Consider the following 22,665-nt stretch of genomic DNA (forward strand, 5'->3'; position numbering starts at 1 on the left):
ATAAGTGCTGTGAAGGAAACAAAGGGAAAAGACAGAAAATAAAAGGGATCAGGGAGTGAAGAGCTTTCTACTTTAGATGGTGTGAATGAAAACTTTTGCCTGAATGAGGACACAAAGGATGTTGCAGCCCTCAAGGCATCACACTGCAGCCGACCCCAACACCGAGCCCTGAGGGAGCTCAGGGTGGGAAAGCACAGGATGCTGGCCCCAGAGAGCCGAGGTGCACACCGAAGGGATGACTTCAGTGAGCCCAGACCCTGTACCTTTCCATACGTAGAAAAATGCTAAATTCCTTAACTTGTGATATCTGATTTGCCTTAACAGTAATCTTTTGGTGTTCCGACTTCTTGGTCTTTGTTGCAAATCCTCCTATATATCCTGGCTCCTCCCTTACCTCTTCAGAGCAGTCCCTTAGAGCTATCTGAGAGGCTGTCTCCTGGGCGTGAAGTCCTCAGAAAGTTTGCTGAGTAAACACAATTCTCAACTTTTAGGTTGTGCGTTTTTTTTTCAGTCAACAATGGGAAGGTCAGGATGAGGAAGCCGGTGTCCTTAAGCCAAGCTCTAAAGGAAGAGAAATAAATACGTGTGAACAGTTTTGTGAGAGAGTGCTGGGAAGCAGAAGTCCCTGCAGAGAGAGAAAACAGCAGGTGCAAAGGTCCTGAGAAGGAGCATAACTTGCCACATGAAAGGAACACACAGAACTGATAAAACAGCAGAAGGGCTAGAGACACGCTGTCTAATACAGCGGTAATTCACACGTGCATTAAGTTTAAGTCTAAATTTAAACTAATATTAAATAAACTTGAAAATTCCGTTCTCAGTGCCACTAGCCATTCTTCAAGTGCTCGGGGGTCTGGGGAGGCCAGCGGCTATTGTAGTGGACAGTGAGAAACAAAATGTTTTCATCACCCCAGGAAGTCCTGTTGGATGGCACATGAACGGTATCTGGACTAGGGCACAGAGAGTAAAGAGGAGAAAAGCAAGAGCTGTGGATGGAGAGAAAGACACCAGACAGAACTTACAGGGCTTTGAACACGAGTTACCAAAGAACACGAGAACATGACCCTTCTGTGAGCCTCTTACTGGCAGAGGTAATCCCTGTTGCTCTAGACAAAGGGACATGAAAACATTTTTGATAAATGAGCTAATGAATGACTGAGTAAAAGTTGAGGTCATTGCATCAAATTGGTTTAATCTGTTCCTGTCATTGAAAGAGAATGGCTCAAACAAGACTGATACTAGAAAAATGAGGGAAGCAAAAAAGGAAGCTATCTGAAGGAGCTCATTTGGATCTCAGCGAATTAGAAATCACCTGTTGAACGTGAGAGTGGCAGGAATGACTGCTGGGAACAGACGCTATAGGAAATGTAAGGGAGACTTGGGTGATTTAGAAAAGAAAGCTGAACTACTAATTTGAGACTTGATGGCTTAAATTTGTGGTACTCTCAATTGTCAAGATTTCCTCACTTTCTCTTTTAAAAAATCAGAAAAGAATATTCATTTGTTCATTTATTCAACAAGTATTTATTGACTACATATTTTATGTCAGGAAGTAGTCTAGATGCTGGTGATTCTATGTCAGATAGGATAAGGAGATACTGAAAAAAAAAGGAAGGGAAAAAAGGTAGTTTTAGACTTTGACTTACTATAAAGAAATACACTGACAAAAAGAGTAATTGTGGTTAAGATGAACACATTAGACTGTTGACAAACATGGAGATTGGCAATAAAATTAACATGCTGGGATGTAACATGACGCTGTTGTAACATGACATTGTTGACAACAGAAGTCACTTTTGAGTAGATAGGCAAGGTGAAAATATACATGGGTAATATAACAAAGTTTAATGTATGGAATTTGAAATAAGAACAAAGATTTGTTAACATAAGATGTAACACCATAAGAAGGTAATACGACAGTGGTCAAATGAAAACTTGGAATTGAGATGATGAAATTGGAGTAACACTGAATGGTAGCAAGGCATAATTTTTTTCTCTACTTTTTCCTGAGATTCTAGCTTAATCATGCTTTCACAGGAAAACCTTCCCCTAACCTCTCTAACTGGGTCAATTCCTTTATTATAAACAGTCAGAGCAGAAAACATTTACCTTTCGTGGCATAGTTGGAATTTTAAGTGGCTTTGTTGGTACTTTGACAGGAAGGCTGACGATACGGTCTTTGGAATTGAACAAAGATGAAAGTAAATAAGTTACATTGCAGAAGATGGAGGTTTGCAAGGAACGGTGGAGTCATGGTATTAGAAGAAATGATGAGAACAGTGATGTGAAAAAAGATGACGCAAGGAGGTGAGTTGGACAGGAAAACTGTCAGGGTCTAAACTACATTAGCTAGAAATGTCATAATGAAGCCAAGCTTCCCGAGAAACTCAATCACAGTGAAAGAAATCAGTTTTAGGGAACCCTTTCAGGCATAGAAGGAAGGACTCTCAGTGAGCACAGTGGAAGAGAGCATGGAAAGAGAGAATTCTCAGTGGGCGGTATTCGGGAAATTGCCCAGAGATGTATGGAAAGGCATTCTAGTGGGCAATTTTGTTTTTTCAAAGGGTGAAGAATGGACTTCCCCCTGAGTTTCAATAGAGGCAGCGGTTATATTGGGGAGAACAGACCCAAAGTGAGGCTGAGCCTCAAGGCTGAGGCGTGACTCAGCCTGTCCTGGATTGACCTACATTTGTATCATGCTTTAAAATTAGCTAAATAAGTTTCTTTTTTTATTATTTTCATTTTTAGGGGGGATGTAATTAGGTTTATTTATTTACTTTTAATGGAGGAACTGGGGGTTGAACTGAGAACCTCGTGCATAAGCAGGCACTCTACCACTGAGCCATACCCTCCATCCCTAGCAAAATAAATTTTAAGCGGAGGTATATAGAAATCCAGTGGTTTGCCCACTTATACACAGCTGGTAAGTGGTCAAGTTTGGACTCAAACACCAATTCCATTTTTTTTAATACTATATTGCAAGACTACAAGCGGACAGATGGTCAGCGGAATGCAGACCTAAGAGCAGACCACAGCAAAGGCAATAATGAGAGGGGCCGCAATCATTACTATTTGTTGAGCATCCAGGCTGACCAGAACTGTGTTAGGAGCTTTTCATGAGATGGTGGTCATTTGAACTAGTCGCAAATATTTACTTCTCTCTCTCCTTCAGAGTGTGTGATAGGATTCTATTTCCCACCTTGGTGAACTCAGTACGGTGTGTCGCTGTTATTAGCTAACGACTTGTGAATGGAAGTGACATGTGTCCCTTCTGTGCCGAGCATTCACTTGTCTTGTGTACAGTCCTCCGGAGCTCTTTTTACCCTCTGCCACGTGCCTGGCAACATTTGAGATGCTGGCTCTTCCAGACAGTGAGGACAACAGTGATGCAGGCAGAAGCCCTAGCCACCTCTTGATAAGTCACGTACTGGAATAAGAGACACATCTTTGTTAACAGGCTTCTTGTGAAAAATCAAATGAGATGGGGTACGTGCAGCATTTAGGGGAGTTTAGACTGTGCTGCGGCAACAAACAACCCCAAACCTTAGTGGCAGGTGGAAACTACAAAGGCCTTAAGGAGACAATGAACACTTGAAAGACTGTGAGAACATTGTTACTGGAGGCTACAGAGGAGATCTTTTTTATTCAGTTACAAACATTTCAGAGCATTGCAAATGCTAGATAAACCTAAGAATTAGTGGATTTGGATAAAAAAGACTCTCCGGCACATGCTAAAAGTGCCAACTGTTTTTTTTTTTTTAGCCATATATGGTAAGGTATGGTTATAGAAGGAGTCCTATTCAATTTTCTAACAAACCTACAGGAAATATGAAAGATTTACGACTTAGTTTTAAAAAATATTTCTGGTCCTGCTTTTCTTTACAACCAGCAAAAGATTCTCAAAGTAAGAAATGCCTTAAGGTGTACATCAAATCCACGGCATTGCCAGTAAATTGTAGCCCCAGAGTCAAGTTCATATCAAAGGTATGGCTGCAAGCTCCTTTAGAACACATCAAAAAGAGTGTGGCATGCCTTAAAAGAATCTTAAGGGCACTGCTCCTCATTACAATGATTCTCAATCAAAGGTAGAAAAGAAACTATCTCAAAGAAATTTGTGAGTGAGGCTTTTTTTTTTTTCTGTTTGTTGTCCAGACTGAACCTTAATAAGATTCATAAAAAACTCATGAAATTTTAAGGAAATTGTATTGGCAGAAGCACCATCAAGAGTGAAGGGTGACTCAGTAAAGAGTGGAGAATCACTCCCAGGGAGTATCACTGATCTAATCAAGGAATTGATGACTTGTGCTTGCCTGGATCTCAGGATCGTGAAGTAGTGATAGATACTTCCATCTCCCACCCTCGTTCTGAATGTAAGTATCTCTCGTGGGTATCTCATACTTGTCACCATTTTGTGTCAGATGTGTATATTGTGTATCTCTTCCCCCAAGTTATTAGTGTGGGAGACAGATAACTTGTGTTATCATTTCACAAGGCTCAAGATCAGACAGAATGATGTTGTACCTCGACATAATTTAAATGACAAGCTCCTCAACTTCTCGCTGAGCCAACGTGGTAGTAGGACGAGACTTCGCAGGTTCTTGGTGGGGCATGAGTAGGCTTTACATGAATATAGGATGTGGATCACTGGGCAGACAGTGGTAGGTAGTTTACAAAAATAGTCTGAAAATGAGCCACACCTCTCAATATTCATAACCCTGTTAGCCCCCTCCACTTAAATCTGGCTAGCTCAGAATTTTGACCAACGGGGTGTACAAGAAATGATTCTGTGTTATGTCAAAAACTAGGTTTTAAGAAGTCTTGGAGTTATACCTGGGCCTCTTCAAACACTCACTCTTGGAATCCAGCTACCATGCTATGGGAGGCTCAAGAAACATGGCGAAGCCATGAGTAGGCATTCCTGTTGATAATTTCTGCTGAACTCCCTGCCAACAGTCAGAACCAATTACTAGCCTTGTGAGTGATGCATCTTGGAAATCTAGTCCACTGGAACCTTCAGATGTCTCCAGTTCAACTCTTAACAGATTGTGAATGACATCAGAAATGCCAAGTCAAAATCTCCCAGCTGATCTCAGTTCATAAACATCACTGTCAGAGAGAATTACACATTTTTGCTTTGTGTTACTAAAAATCTCTAAGCTTTGGTGTGGTTTGCCACTCATAGAGATATAATCAGAACAGACACTTAACGCTGTCTCTATATGTGTTCTGATTTCCATTGTGGGTCATAAGCTCCTTGAGACTATGATCTGTATCAGATTCAGTTTTGAATCCACCGTAGCACACAGTGTGTTTTATGTGTGTATTCAGTAAGTATTTATTAACTGAATGCACAGATACTCTCTACACAGCTATTATCCCACAGAAACTTTAGCTTTAAACAAAGCACAGCAAAATAAATAAACATAGTTAGCAGAAAATATACTTGTTATGTTATAATATCTTTGTTTCCCTGTTTTCTAATGTGTGTTTAACTCCTCCCCCCATTTTAGATGTGGAACCACTGCTTTTGAGTAAATAAGCATCATCATACAGAGAATAAGATTTTGGAATCAGAAAGATTTTGGTTGTATCACGATGTGAACTTCTAATTGTTTAACCTTCAGTGAATCATCTACTAAACTTTAGCAAGGCATTCAGCTGTTAATCATCACTTGTGAAATGGAGAAGAATCTATCTAGTTCACAAAATTGTTCGAAAGATTATGCAGAATTGACTGGGACATTGTGCTGTACACCAGAGATTGGCACATTATAACTGACTGTACTTCAATAAAAAAACAATGACAACCAAACAACACAAAACCTAGTTGGAAGGAAAAACACAACCCAAGGGATAGAAGAAAATTGCCAACCAGTGCATCATCTTATAGAAGAACTTAATAAACATTTTCTCATGAAAAATAAAAAATAATGATTATGCAAAATTATGTCTTAATGGAAAGTGCCTGGCATACAGCAAAGACTAAATATACAGATATTATTCTTAGTTTAGTTTTTTAAATTTGCAAATAGTAGAACTGACCTTTTTTGGTAAATAATTCTATGAATATTAGCACCTACATAGTTCCCTGTAAACACCACGACAATTTGGATACAGAACAGATCCATCACTCCCAAAACCCCCTGGAGCTATCCCTGTATGGTCACACCCTCCCTCCATTCCTAACCCTTGTAGCCACTGATCTGTTTTCCATCACTGTAGCTTTGCCTTTTCTAGAATGTTATATAAATGGAATTATACAGCATGTAACCTTTTGAAAATAGCTCCATTCACCCAGCAATGTTTTTTTTTAGTTGGTGTGTTTAAACCATTTACATATAATGTAATTATTGATATGTACTTTGAAATGTTAGAATTTAGGTATAGCATTTTTAGTATTTTTTTCTGCTTTTTTTTTTTTCTGTTTTCCTTCTTCTGTTTCTCCTTTCCTGCTTTTTATGAATTATTTTATTTTTTAATTGCCATTCTTTACTTTATTGATTGAGTTTGTTTTGTTCTTTTCTGGAGAGTGGGGGCAGGTGATTAGGTTTAGTTATTTATTTAATGGAGATACTGGGGATTGAACCCAGGACCTCATGCGTGCTAAGCATACACTCTACCACTGAGCTATACCTGCTCGACCTTGATTGAGTTTGTATTACATCTCTTTGTAGACTGTTTTTTCAGTGATTTCCCTAGGGATTATAATACACAGACTTAGTTTTTTGCACTCATAATTAATATTTATCACTTCAAGTGGAATACAGAAACCTTACCACCACATAGGTGGGACCCTTTAACCTTCCCTTTTATGCTGCAATTTTCATATGTATTACATGTACATTTATAGAAAACCTTATCTGACCATGTGAATTTTTGTTTTCAACCATTATACATATTTTAAAGCATTTAAGATAAAGATAGTCTAATATATATCCCCAGGGATTTACAATTTCTTTCTTTGTTCCTGATGTTTCAAATTTCCCTCTGGTATCATTTTTCTCCAGACAGGTCTGCCAGAATGGCTTCTTTCTGTTTTCCTTCATCTGAGAATATCTTTATTTCACCTTTACTCCTAAAGAATATTTTCAGTGGACACAGAATTCTTGGATGACAGTTCTTTACTTTCAGTACTTTCAAGATGTCCCACTTCTTCCTTCACTTCCTTCTGACCTGCATGGTTACTGATGAGAAATCCACTCATCAAATCATCAAGCACCTACATGTTACGCATCATTTTTCCCTGGCTGTTTTTTGGTTTTTCCGTCTTTTGTTTCAGCAGGTTTATTATCATGTGTCTGGGCGTGGATTCCTTTGAGCTTATCCTCTTTAGAACTTGCTGAGTTTTTCAAATTTGTAAACTTGGGCCTTTCAACAAATTTGGGAAATGTTTAGCCATTCAAATATTTGCTCTGCATCACATTCTTTCTCCTCTCCTCTGTGACTCCACTGACAAATGCTAGATGTTTTGGTATCATCCCACCAGTCCCTGGGGCTGTTTCTTTTCTTTTTTTTTTTTTTTTTGCTGTCTGTTGTACAGATTGGATAGTTTTTAATGATTTATCTTCAAGGTCATTGATTCTTTCCTGTGTCATTTTTATTTTGGTTATTTATTTTTCAGTTCTAAAATTTCCTATTAGTCTTCTTTATGTCTTATCTTTCTTGGCTGAGACCTTCCATCTTCCCATTTCTTTCAAGTGTTCAGCCTTACCTACCTCTTGGGGCAGAGTTATAGTATAATAGCTTCATTAAAGTCTTTGATAATTTCAAGATGTGTGTCCTCTCAGCAGTGGCACCTGTTGATTGTTTTTTCCCTTGTGAACTGATATTTTCTTGGTTCTTCATACGCCTGGTTCTTCATTTGAATTGTATCCTGGGCATTTTGCATATTAGGTTTGAAGACTCTGGATCTTGTTTAAATCCTCTGATGACGGTCTTTTTGTTTTTTTTGTTTTTTGGTTTTTTTTGGTTAGTTTTGTTTTACTAGGCAATAAACCTATTTCAGTTCAGTCTACAGTCTCCATCCCACTTCCTGGGAGCTGTGGTTCCACAGAAAAGCTTTTCCATGGCTAACTCAGTGGCCAGTCTTGGATCTGAGAAGTGGTCTCGGCCATAGTTCTCAAATCCTTTGGGATGCTGTTGTGTACCAGATTCACACATGTGTAGCACAGGGATGTAAGCCCATTCATACACCAGTTTATGCAACAGGTCTCTAGAGTTCCCTTCTCTCTGTGATCTCCTCAATACTTTCTGGTTCTCTGGGTCCCCATTTCATGGCCCTCCAGTCAGAAAGCCAGATCTTCAGGTTCCCTATTTTTCTGCTTTCTGCAATCGATACTGTATCTGGGGCCAAGTAGCGGGAGGACAGAGGAGAAATAAAAAGCAAAGTAACTTCATTTCTTATTCTTTGAATCACAGCTCCTTTGGTAACAAAGGAAGTTCCCCCCCTTCAGCATTTTTCATACTACCCAGCCTCTGTGACACTGAGGCACTGCCTGGGGGCTGGGACAGGATAGAAAAGAAAAAAGAAAAGAAAACAGAGGATTTACTCTTTGCCTCTCTGGACCTTAGGAGTCTTCTCTCCAACTTAGTACAGAAAATGAGGCTTTCTCTGTCCCTGCTGAGTGGCACTTTTAGGTTTCAGGTTGCCTTTGAGTCCATGGCAGTGGGTAACAGAAGGGTAAAAGGAGATATTCACCTCTGGTTTAGTAGTACATCAAATTCTGGACTCCTCAAATCTGTCTGCACCATTTCTTTAAAGTCCTCAGATAGCTATTTGTCTATGCCTTCTGTTCAGAGTTTATATTTGCATTCAGTTGGAGAGACAGGGTAGAGTATGCTTACTTCATGTTGCCTAGAACTAGAGTTCCTATATAAATTACTAGAGCAAATATTTTCATAATATAGAAATAACTATTTTATATGCTATAGCTAAAGCCTAAAAATAATTCTTAAGTTAAGTGATCATGTAAAATATTCTGAATATATTTGATACAATATAGAATCATTCATAAAAGTACTATATATTAATGTAGTCATTTTACATGATAAAAGCTTTATAGCAATCCTATTTTATATTAAACTAATCATATTCCTATGCTAGATTTCAAGCTTATATGTTGAAAGTATTTATGTTTGTTAAATGTCAAATTCATATTCCCCAGATGACAAATAGAACTATTTGATGAAATTAGATAGAAAAAGAACTGAAAAGAGAAATTAAAAAAAAAAAAATCACAGGGAAAAAAATGGTAAACTAATAATAGCATCTAAAATGTGAAGGAAACGTAGCCATTCAACACATTTGGATACAGCAATCTATTAAACATACTGCCATTCGTTTTCCTCAATATCTTGGATTCATGATTGAAAGCGTCATTTTTCATTGTGTTGTGGGCATTGTTCCATTCCTTCAACTAGAAAAACGAGCTCATATATCAGAAAACAAATTAAAATTTAAGGAAAAATGGCCCCAACAGTACACTCTGGTGAAAGCCAAGAAAGAAAAAGAAATATAAGGAAATGTAAATCCGTCTGTCTTCTTAAGCAAATCTAAGGCACCACTTAAAGACTCTGCATAAGAGAAATTTAACTTTCATGCCAGCTGTGGTTTCTACCTATTGTTGAGTCTAATGAATGGTTATTTCCCTTCTAATGTTTATTCTAGAATAACAATAAAGGTCATTGATCTCAAATTCTAGGTTGTTTTTGCCAGTCATCCACCTACAGTTTTATATTGTTTTTTATATAACGTTTTAAAATTTTCTCCAAATTCTGCAAACAACAATTTTTTTAAAAGAAAGATTTCTTCAGTTTTACAGTAATCATTTGTCACCCTATAATCAAAGCTAAAAACCCAGGGCAGCACATTTTCTAGGTTTTCTTCTGACATTGTGTTAGAGAATTTTGTTGTTTTATTTTTCAGTCATCTGCTAACAATCTGTTTTTCTCTGCTACGTTTCAAGACATCTCTAAGGAGAAAAAAGTATGTCTTTGGAAATAACATATTTTATTTTTAAAAAAATGGAAGAAAGTGTTCTTTGATGATGATAGGTTGAAACCTAGTTCGGGATGCCCATAATAAAAAGCTTTTATTTTTGCTGTCTATTTTCCATCTGAATGCAAATATATGATATTCCTCGTAAGTGATAAAATGCTTTCATTGGATTTTAAGAAAAAAAGGAGATGCTAGATTAATCTGGGCCCAACATTCTTATCACTATCAGCTTCAACAAAACAGAAGCTCCACATCAGTAATCTAAGGAAAGTGCAAGAAGCTTTGAAAAGGGTCATGTTGCTCAACCTGGCTCTGAATAAGAAATTTGTATCTACGTACACATTTTCTGTGCTCTATCAGCAAATGTTCCAAAATATCGCCATCTTAAACCTTTCTTTTCATCTCCTTCCTGGTACTGCCTTATCTTCTGCCCTCCACATCAATAAGAGCATTCTAATATATATATATACACACACACATACACTGATATATTATAATTATATATATAATTTATATAACTATATTCTGACACAATTACTATAAATAGATACAATTTTTAAACTCATTCAATAAGTATGTTTTAAGTACTTACTACATACCAGTCAGTATTCCAGGTATTAAGAATACAACAATGACTAAATCAGATATAAATGTCTGTCAAAACAATTCACATTCTATTTGAAGAAGACAGTCAATTAAAGATTATGAATATGTTAGAGGGCATATAAGAGGACTGGAGAGAGCCAGAGTTGGGGTTGCAACATTAAGGATTACAAATGTGAGAAGGTCACATTTGGGCAAAGACTTGATAGAAGGAAGGATATGATTCTTTTGGTTATCTGGTGGAAGAGCATTCCAGACAGAGGGAACAGCCAAGGCAAAGGCCCCCAGACCAGAATGTGCCAAGATTATTGGAGAAAAAGCCCGGACACTAACGTAGAATAAGGAAGAAAGCAGCAGAAGATAAAATGAGAGAACTAAGAAGAGCCTGGAGGAACATGGCCCTGTAGGTCATTGACCAGATGGTGCTTTTTACTCTGACAGGGGAGTCACTAGTAGGTTCTGAGAAGAGGAGAGACTTGAGTATGGTTGCTTTTCTAAAATATTATTCATAGCTGCTCTATTGGATATAAATGGAGAAAAGTGATGGAGGAAAGGAAAAAGAATGAAGCAGGGGAGCCAGAGAGAAGGCTCTTGCAATAATCGAGGTAAAAGACAATGATGATGGTTTGGACCAGGATAGTGACAACTGAAGAAGTGAAAACTGTAGGGTTTCAGATATATTTCCAAAGTAGAATCCACAAAGTTTACCAACAAATCGAATGTTATTTGCATAGAGAGGAGTCGTGGATGACTCTACGACTTTTCAACATTAAGCCCGAAGGAATGAAATTCCTGGTAATTGAGATGTGGAAAAGTAAAGGAGAGTAAGCTTTTAGGGGAGAAGATGAGGAATTCAGAAGTCTGTTTTGGATATGTTAAATTTATGTTATCTATCAGAAATCCATGTTGAGATGTCAAGAAAGTATTTGGACATGCAGTTTTACAGATAAGGTGAGAAGTCTGGGCTAGATACATGCATTTGGGCATTTTCAATATGTAGATGGTATTAATGCACGTAGGCTGGTTGTAGTCACTAAGGGAATAAATGGATAGAAATTAGAGAGAAAGATGCTTTAGGAGAAATGCTTTATGTACTCAATGAATCTACTTCCAATCTTCTCATTCTTTCCTGAACCCACCCCAGTCTGAATTTTGCCTTAGCACCCAGCAGGTAAGCTCTTATCAAGAATACAATGACCATCATGTTGACAAAGAAAATGATCAAAACTCTTCATCCTACTCAACCTCTTCATCTTACTCAACCTCTCAGCAGCATCTGGCTGCTCTCCTTCAAATGCTTTCCCCTCCTGGATTCCAGGACACCACATATTCTCCTGGGTTTTCTGTCTTACTGGCTACTTCCTCTTAGCTTCCTTTGCTGGGTTTCCTCATCTTCTAAACTGGGAATAATGGATGCCCCAACTCTGAGTCTTCATACGTCTGCTTTATCTACACTCATTTTCTGGGGGTTCTCATCTTGTCTCGGAGTTTTACATTCCATTAATATGTTAACAACTCAAAAGGTCTATTTCTAGACCTCTTTTCTAAACTCTAGACTTGTCTATCCAGTTGCTTACTAGACATTTCCACCTGGGTGTTGTCTTAGCTTGAGGCAGGGAGCTTGTGTTCCATTAGTTTATTACAGAATACTATCCTAGGGGTAAAGAATGAAGGATAATCAGGAAATTAGGGAGAGACAGAATAAGGGCCTATCATGGAGCTGACTGCTTCCAAGCCTGACTAATTATTCTGTACTTTGGGACATCCCTGCATCTCACGGAGAAAAGGAGAATGTATTCACCAATCCCTGCCTCTCATTGGTCAACGATTCGAGTGACAAACCATCACTCCCTACTCCCCACTCATAGATTTAATGTGTGTGGGAAATACCTGAGACCTTAACATCTTACACCATATTGTCTATAGAGAAACCCCAGGGAAGGAGGCAAAATACTTGAGGCAGTAAATGATACTCTGATAGGACGTGTCAGTTGATAAATGGAAAGGCTCTGAACAGCCTCCTGAGAGGATGCTGAGGTTTGTAATGGTGTCAATGGTGATGGTAGCCTGTCTCTAAGACGACAGGAATCGTTCAAGTCATGACGTGGTGCTCTACCATCAAAAAATAGATATGCCGGGCTGTGCTGATCTGAAGGCTGCAGAAGTCAATCTAAGCAAATATCTCTTGAGATCTCAAATGCAACATGCTCCAAACAAACTTCTAATTGTCTCCTTCCAAATCCGTTTTTCCCACAGTTAATTTCTGTTCCCTTTCTGAAGATGCTCAGTCCAAAACTTGAACTCTTACTTGACTCTTTTTCTCTCACATTCACATCTGATCTGTCAGTAAATCAGTTACAGGCAACTCACTTCTTTCCCTACATCTTCTCTCTTTTAGGTTACTGCAAAGTCCCCCAGGAAGTCTTCCTGCTTTTATCTTTGTCTCCCTTCAGTAACTCAGGTCGTCTGACAGGGTAATCCTTTCAAGATGTAACTCAGATCACACATCCCTTCTGATGAGCTTTACAATGGCATCCAAATGCACTCACAGCAACGTCCTCCAGACTTCCATGGTGCTCTGTGATCCACTCCCACCCTGATAATTTCTCTGACTACACTCCTCCACATTCTCTCTGCCCCAGTCACTCACACACCAGTCACATGGATTTCCTTTCTGTTCTTAAAATAGCTAAGCATAGTTCCCATGGTCTTTCTCGCACTTTCGTCAGCTTGGGACGTTATTCAAGATAATTTGCATCGTTTCCTTGTTTGCTCTCTTTAGACCTCAGCTCAAATGCACTACTTGAGAGAGGCTTTCTCTGACCACCCTATTTAATAGCAACTGCCTCCCCTCACCCGACCCCGAAGCACCCCCCTCCTCCATCCCCTCCCATGTGCTCATTCACTACATTCTCACCCAAGATATATGTCTATTTCTTTATTGTCGATATCTTTCACTAGAAGGTACATTTCTTAAAAGCAGAGAATCTTTCTGCGGTGTTAACTACTGAGTCCCTAATTTGTTTACCACATAAAGGTGCTTAATGAATATACACGGAATAAAAACAGCATGGATGGCATTTTGCACTATGTGAACCATGTTTGTTTGTTTTTTTTTTTCTCATGATCTCATTAGCATCTCTAAGCAGGAGATAGAACCTGACTTCACCCATAGCCCTCCAAGAGACAAAAAATAAAATAAAGGAAAAGGAAAAAATAAGGCATCAAAATATAGTCAATTTCCTGTTAATACCCATTGTCTCTCTTACTTTAAATTCTCCCTGACTTTTTTAAACTCTTTAATGAGGTGGACAAGAACACTATCAAGTTTTCCTTAGTAAGTCGGTAGGTGAAACGTAGAGGAAAATTTAAATATACTTAAATAATTTCTCCAAGTAATCACTATCTTGCTGTTATGCCAAATGGAAGGCAGAAAACCATTACTACTGCTTGTTAGATTTTAAATTAGTCTAAAGACTCCTCTAAGGGATACATAAAAGAAATGTTGTACAGTATTCTGTAACTATCCAGAAACAAAACTGTGCTTTGCACTGTTGTAAGATCAGTTTTCATTTTTAGAGATTATTAATCCCTTGCATAGCATGGTCAGTACACAGATTCAGAGCATCAAATTGTTACGTCTGGATTTTCATTTTTCATCCATGTCAACAATCTGAACATACCAAATCATGAACATTCTGTACTTGACTTAATTCATTAGATAAGTTGTTGAACTCGAAGGGGTTGTTGAACAATCTGTATCAGTTGTTATCAAGATGATATAACAGCTATAATATATTGATGATTTAAAATGTAAACTATGTATTTCTCTCCTGTTCAAAAAATTCTAAAAGTTTTCCATAAAACCCATTTTTTTCACCTCCTATCAATACTCCATATGGTCAATCTTTCAAATGTTAGCCTTTATAATGAATATATGATAATATAACTTTGTGCTTTAAATTTCATTTCTTTACTGAGTAATAATGTTAATCATTTTTTCATGAGTTTAGTTTTTTTGTGAAATGGCTATTCAAATTATTAGCCTCAAATATGCCAATCTTAGTTACTGCTGTGTGTGGACTTACGAAGAAAGTACATCCCACTGTTCTTGGATGGAATGTACAATAAATGTCTAATTGATTTCATGTCTACTTATTCCATCAATTAATAAGAGATGTATGTTGAAATTTTTCAGTATTTATATTTATACAATACTGTATTTTTGACACTTTGTACAATAGCGATTGTAAGGTTTCCTATTTTTTCTTGTATTTTTTATGAGTTTTGCTTTGTGTATTTTCCTTCACAAATTTTTAAATACAGCATTTAAGATTATGTCCTGTTGATAAATTGACCCATTTATCATTATGAAATGACCATCTTTATCAGTTAATAGTCTTTGCTCTGAAATCTACTTTTTCTGATATTAATATAGCCACTCCAGATTTCTTTTGATTAATGTTAGCTGTCTCCTTCTTTTTACTTTTAAACTACCTCTGTATTTGTTTTTAAAGTGAGTTTCTGTTTTGCTGCACAAAGTTAGATCTTGTTTTTAAAAATCGAATCCATCAATCTCTGTATTCTAATTGGAGAGTCTGCACCTCACACATTAATGTGCTTTTGGAAATGGTTGGGTTTGAGTCTACTATCTTTCTGCTCATTTTCTACTTAATTAATCTGTTCTTTTATTCCATTTTACCTCCTTTTCTGCCTTCTTTGGATTAGTTATCTATTTTTGCATGATTTCATCTTATCTCATTTGTTAGTTATTAAGCAATAATTATTTTTTCCATAGTTGCTAAAGGTATGTAGTATACATGTTTAACTTACTATAGCCTCCCTTCAAGTAATAGTCTATCATTTCACATATAAGAATACTACAACAGGACTTTCCTTCTTTCTTCCCAATTCAGACTTTGTGCTATTGCTGTCATGTTTTTTACTTAACTATACATTGTAAACCCCATAAAACATTGTTATTATTTTTACTTTAAGCAGTTATCTTCTAAAGATATCTTAAAACATTAAAAAATGCATATTTTATATTTACCTGTGTATTTTCCATTTCCAATCTCTTTTATTTCTTTTTTATAGATTCATGTTTCTCTCTGATATTATTTCTTTTCTGCCTGAAAGACTTCCTTTAACATTTCTTGCAGTGATAACTCATGGTAATGGATTCTCTTAATATTTCGTGCCTGATAAGTTGTGCACTTCACCATTGTTTTGAAAACATTTTTTTGCTGAGTGTCGAATTCTAGGTTGACAGTGTTTTCCTATTAATCCTTTAAATTTCTTGCTCCACTCTCCTCTGGCTTGCATTATTTCTGACAAGAAATCGTTCTCATTCAGCACCTCTGGCTTCTACTTGATAGCGGTAGTACCTCATTCCCTCAGTTTTGACAACCAAAATTATCTGGACATTGTCCAATGTCCCCTAGGGAGAGCAAAATAGTTCCCAGTTTAGAACCACTGGTTTATGTTCATCATGCCTTTTGTCCTCTAGTTGTTTTGCTCTTTTGATCAATTTTATCACGAAGTACATGGCAGTAGTTTCCTTCATGTTTCTTGTGGTTGGTATCTTTGAGGGTCTCGGAACTTAAGGTTTATAGTTTTCATCAATTTGGAACTTCTCAGCGGTAAGTTAAAAAAATGTTTTTCCATCCTCTCTCCTTTCTCTGCTCAGTCAGGAACTCCAGCTACATGCATATTAGTCTGCTTGAAGTTTTCTCACTTCTTACTCATGTTCTGTTCATTTTTTCAGTCTTTTTTTTCGATCTGTGTTTTATTTTGGCCAATTTCTACTGCTATATCTTCAAGTTCACTAATCTTTCACTCCACAGTTTCTAATCTACTGTTAATTCCATCTACTTATTCACTTTAAAGTGTATTTTTCATTGGGAGTTTGATTTAGATCTTTGAAAATACCTGCCATGTATCATTTAATGTGATCAATCTTTTATCTACTTCTTTTTTTAAACGTGTGGACTGCAGTTATAAAAACTGTTTTAAAGTCTTTGTGTGCTAACTCCATTATCTGTTTCCTTTCAGGGTTAGTTTCTATTAATTGATTTTTTTCCTCCCCATTATGGTCTTTATTTTTCTTTCTCTGCATATCTAGTAATTTTTGGTTCAATGTCAAGCACTGTAAATCTTACTTTGAAAGGTACTGGATACTTTTGTATTTCTATAAGTGTTCTTGAGCTTTATTCTGGTGTGAAGTTACCTGAAAACAATTGATCCTTTCCAGAATGCATTTAAGTTTTGTCAGTGGGTCCAGAGATGCCATCAGGCTAGGGCACATTTTGCCCCACTCCTGCAACTACATCCTTCAGTACCCCATCCAATGTACCTTGAATTATGAGCTTTACTTCTCTAGCTGACGGAAACACAAACAATTCTGAGCCTTGCGTTACCCTTGGGGATGGTTCCCCCATGCTCTTCTTGGGTGATTTTGGGTGATTCTTTACCCATCCATGGATAGTTTCTTCACACCCATTTGCTGGTCAGTATTCATCCGAGGACTCAATGCAGACCCGGTGCAGGTCTCTGAGAGCTCTCTGTAAAGCTCTCTCCTATTTTGTACTCTGTCCAGAGAACTCTAGTTTCCTTAGTTTCCAGAGACTCTTGCCTTAGTTCCTTAATTCAGGGAGTCTGCTGATCTCTGTCTGGCTTCCCCTTTCATGTGGTGCTACTGAGAAACTCTCCAGGTGGCTGGCTGAGGCAATTATTAAGTTTACTTCCTTTGGTTTTCCCTTCTCAGACTGAAAATCACTATTTCTTATATTTTAATCTCTTTTCAGTTGTTCCAGATATAAGGATAAATCCAGCCCCCGTTACTTCTTAGCCAAACACAGAAACCCACCTTTGAAATATAAAAAGCTGATATGTGTTCCATGGGTGAGGAAGCTAACACTAGCTTTGCCTATCAAGTTAGTTACAGGGTTAGAGAAATGACGAATAATGGCTTTGGTGGTCGGAGAGTGCTACTGATGCAGTAAAACCCTCTTAACCTCATAAAGGTTTTGGAAAGAAGGAATTCTGTGATCGAGACATGGGGTACGTATGAGAGCACCACAGGCTATCATCTTAATTTATGTATCTGTGGAACGAGGTGAGAAGGGCGACTGCATCATTATCAGTGGACTGGAAAGGAGAACCAGCAAACACAAGGAAGAGATATGCAGCCTCCTGGGTAGAGTACTCTAGAATGGAATGCAGGCAAATTTCTTTGTATAGCCTATTAAATTGCTCCAAAAGATCATCAACTTTAACCTTTTAGACGTCTACTCAGGTATAACAACTCAGTCAAGCCCCCAAAGCATGAACCCAATCAGCCAGACAGGAAACCACTTATCCTCTTTACCTCTTCTCTCCTCCCCCAGCTTCCATCAAAGCAGCAGGTAATGAGGAGGAGGTGAGCAAAGAGAACAGACAGCAGAAGCACCATGCCTCCCGTCTCCACCACTCGCTCCCAAGCAACTGCACAAAATAGGAAAGAGAAGATTTATTTAACTGTAACTTAAGGAAAGAGTTTTGACCATTACATAGTGGAATACATTCTAAGTGTTGAATTGTGACTAGGTTGTAACTAAAATTGACCCAAAAGAGGTTAGCTGCCTCCTCAAGATGCACAGCCAGTAACTGACCAAGCAGGAACACAAAGCACAGATCAATTCAGCTCCAATTCCCATGCCATCTAACAGCCAAAGGATCTGAGTCTCTGTATTTCACATTAATAGCCACAGCTTAATAAGATTTCCAGGGCAAGGGACACAACCCTTTAGCTTTCCAACCTACAAGTAGGATTTATAATAACTGTTGGTTCAGTGCTCTAATAATCTTTCAGTCAAACAAAATTCAGCGCTATGCTTAGAGACCTTTATATTCTCAACATTTTAGGACAATTCTGTGTAACACATTCTTATAATTAAGTCAGTTTATTGACTATGAATTAAAATGTATATATTTTTATAATGTTTTACGTAAACAAATTTAGAAATCAAGAAAGTGATCCTTTCTGAAAGAATGCATCACATTTTAAATTTCATTCATTGATGCATATGACAAATGGGTACCTGAGCCCTCTCACGAGCCTGCATTAGGTTGGGTGTTGGGAACACAGCAGTGTCAACACAGACACCATCTATGCAAAGTGAATTGTATAACCTAGCAAGAAAAATGTGTAGGGACAAGAACCTGCAATTATAAATTATATTACAAAATATAAGTGCAACATGTTTATAACAGGAAAGCCAAATCTGCTTAGAAAGGTTTGGGATGGTTTTCCTAGGAAAGTGATGTTTAGTTTGAGTTCAAAGAAGGTGAGTGGGAACAAACTCAATGAAGACAGGATCAGAGATGGAGTAGGGGACTGTTTAGTCACTCACACGTTTAGTCACGTATCAGTCAGTATGGGCTAGAGGGCAGGTGACGTTGTTACATGGTTGGAATTTTACTTTCATATTATCATAAAATGATTTGTTTTTTTGTTTGAAATCCAAATAGTATGAAAGAGAGATACAAAATATAAAGTACAATCTCCCTACAATCTCCACGATTGCTGCTAACAATGGGGTATGTCTTACAACATTTTTTTTCAGTCTATCAAATATTATGGACACACATGAACAGCTCAGATGGGATCATACTATAATAAAGTTCTACATGTACCGTAGAACTTCTAATGGACCTCTATTTATGTCAATAAATATAAATATAAACACACTTTATGTTTATGGAGTATCAAAGTTGATTGTCAATTCATATGTCAACAGTGTTTCCATTAAAAAAATATTACTAACAATGCTGGAATGAATATTCTGTGTATACAATTTATGCATTTTCCTGATTACTTCCAGAATAAATTATAAGAGTTGGAATTCTGGGTCAAATTTAAAATTTGATGTTTAGAGAAGGCAGTTCATAAATAATATAAATGCTGTAGTTGATATGCTGACTTTTTCGATAATAGATTATCACCCATTTATTACCGAGAACTGTATTAACATATGTCTTAAAGCCCATCAGTTGTATTCCATATTTATTCAGATTATCACCTCATTAGGACAGACAAATATGAGGTCAATCAGCTGAAATCAAACAAAGATGCTTAAATGTAATTAATCAACATTCACTTACTCCACGGGAATATTGTGGAGAGAAATAATGACACTAGATGCGAGCTTTGTTTGAGTGATAATTACTAACCAAAAAATAAAATGTGAATTTACTGCTTCAATTTTAAGATTTGCTTTTCTTGCATTTATCTTGGTGTCTGGTAGCTTGATCCTTGCAGTATAACTTCAGATAATATTGATACATGTTGGCACAATTTGGCATTCTAAATTATAAACTTACTGAGATTCATTGTGAATTGAGGTAACCTGCCATATAGAAACAAAGATATGGATACTAAGTTTTAAAAGTAATTATTTTGCAATTTGGAGAGATATCAGATCACTCAAACCTATTATTAGTTCCCAACATTGAGCTAAATTCTAGGTTTGCTAACAGATGGGATTGTTTGTGGATAATGGCAGCAGTTTTCTACAAAAAGGAATGTAGTTTGTTTTCCTTTAAATGATCTGAATGTTTGTGTCCCCACCCCCAATTAATATGTTGAAATGTTAACCCGCAAAGGTGATGGTATTAGAAATGGGGACTTTGAGAGGTAGGTGCCTTATAAAAAGGCTCCACAGAGATTCCTACATCTTTTAATCATGTGAGGACCCAGTGAAAGGTGCCGGCCATACACTAGGAAGAGGACCCTCATTCAAGAATATGACCATCCTGGTGCCTTGATCTTGGACTTTTTAACATCGAGAACTGTGAGAAATAAATTTCTGTTGTTTATAAACTACCAGGTCTGTGGCATTTTGTATAGTAGCCCAAACAGACTAAGACACATGTCAATGTTCACTTTATAATCTGATCTTAAAAACAGAATTTCACTTGCTTTTATTTAAACAAGAATTTTCATCTTGAATCAGAAACTGTGGCCCATAATAGGTAGAATTTTTCAGCAAAGTACCTGAACACTATGCTTTCATTTTAGGAATGGCCATCTTTTATGTATGAACTGCAATTCATCCTTTATCTCTGACAACACAGGCAGAGTTGAAGTCATGTTATCAGCAAAGATACCAGGATAAAAATGATCATTGTGATTGATTCCGGACTCATTGCTCCAGATACGAGGGAAAACTTGATGACCAGAGAGCTTTTATGGAATTAGGAAGGAAAATCTGCCAATCTATCCCTCAAAACTGCCTTTGTAAATTGGCCCCTGTCACATACTGGTGTTCTTTCTCTGGATACATTGATGGCTTTGGTTAGCTCAGGTCGAGAGATGACCTTATATGGAATAATTTCCAATATATATTTATCCAATTTATTTAATTTTCAAAGTAAAATGTTCAGCGCTGGACATCATTCCATACGGCCCTACTCACAGCGCTTGCTAGCTTTTTCACCGTGCATAAACCTTCACAATCTGTTGGGGTGCTCTTGTGGAAATGTGTCTTTTTGCCTATGGCCATTAGGCTCTCACAGGCTAGAAAGTGGAAAACTTGACTGATCACCATCCTGTTTCAATAAAATGGAATAGATATAAATCAGAAGTACAAAGATTCCACACGGCATGGTGCATTTGATTTCAGAGCTATGTTTTTCTCATTAGAAAAGTAATATTTAGTCATTGTCAAAACTCTGGAATATAAAGAACTAAAGAGAGAAATAAATAAAAGTCATCCATGCATTTAACTCCCTAAAAAATTCCCTCTTAACAACTTTGTATATTATCTAATTGTCTTTTTCTTTGCATATTTTTTTTTTATAGCTGAGATCACACTGTAAATTGTTTTCTGGCTGCCTAAACGTTTCCTCTTGTCACTGAAACTTTCTCATGACTATTTTTCCACAGCACTTAGATATTTATTGAGCACGTGGTGGGTGCTCAATGAATGTTAAAAAGATGTCTCCACCCAGACCTTCTTTAGCTGCTAATTATCTGCTGTATCTCTTCCTCTTTAATTGCAACTCCTCTTTGAACTCTTTGAAGCCTTTAGTATTGCTGTTTACCTCCCTCTCCCCACCAATAGTTTATTTTGAAAAGATTTCAAACCTATTATTTCAAGCCATAATAGTACAGTCAGCACCCATGTACCTTCACCTACTGTTCACTCACTGTTACCTGCTTCCACATTGCTCTTTTTTTCCCCATTTATATACACTTTTTATTCTGAATCATTTGAAAACAAGTTACAGACTTCATGACACTTTGCCATTAAATACTTTAGCACACATCTCCCAAGAACAAGAGCATTCTCCTGCACAACTACAAACCATTTTCACACCTAAGAAATGTATAATACGTATGCAATAATGATATTGAATATGGATAGGATTTATCCCCACATTTGCCCCACTGTGTAAACTATGTCCTTGATAGCTTTTTCTGTTATTTTTCATTCTGTTGTTGCAAGATTCAATCACGTATCACTTAACACATTTAGTTTCACGCTTTTTCCTGAACATTTTGGTTGCTGTGTAATACGTCACGCAGTGCCACAATTTTACCATTTCTTCACTGTTGAATAATTGCACTGTCATAAGTAAAATTTTAAATTCAAATACTTTTACCGCAAAATCAATGTATGTTCATAATAGAGAAACCAGAAAATACAGGTGAAAAACTAAAGAATAGCTCTGTTTAAATGTTGATACATATTCCTTCAGCAATGCTCTGTGCGTGGGTAGAGATTTACATAAAAAAATGTTTACAAGAACATGATCATAAAAATACATATATTTTACACCTGTAATGTCATACACAGGTATGAATATATATATATATATTGGAGGTTAATGGCATGTACAGAAGTATTTCAGCATCAGTAAAGATTCCTTGATTATATCATCTTAATGGCTGCTTGGAACTTCTTTTCTTATTTCATAATTATTTAGTCCATCTGCATTTTTATACAATTAAGATATCAGTATTTTTTAGAGAGTATTTTTTTAAAATTAGCATTATTTTAATTGTCAATTTAGCACATTAG

At 37.0% G+C, this 22,665-nt stretch overlaps 1 long non-coding RNA gene across 1 annotated transcript in view; it reads right to left on the reverse strand.

The window, feature by feature from the left end:
* Positions 1–224: 224 nt before the first annotated feature.
* LOC116154765 (uncharacterized) overlaps positions 225–22,665 on the reverse strand; it is an 84,474-nt gene continuing 62,033 nt past the window's right edge. Inside the window, exon 5 of the long non-coding RNA XR_010382198.1 lies at positions 225–561. This is a non-coding gene — a long non-coding RNA (uncharacterized LOC116154765). The remainder of the gene's footprint in view (positions 562–22,665) is intronic.

This window comes from Camelus dromedarius, chromosome 9, assembly GCF_036321535.1.
Source record: "Camelus dromedarius isolate mCamDro1 chromosome 9, mCamDro1.pat, whole genome shotgun sequence".
NCBI classification, from domain to species: Eukaryota; Metazoa; Chordata; class Mammalia; order Artiodactyla; family Camelidae; genus Camelus; species Camelus dromedarius.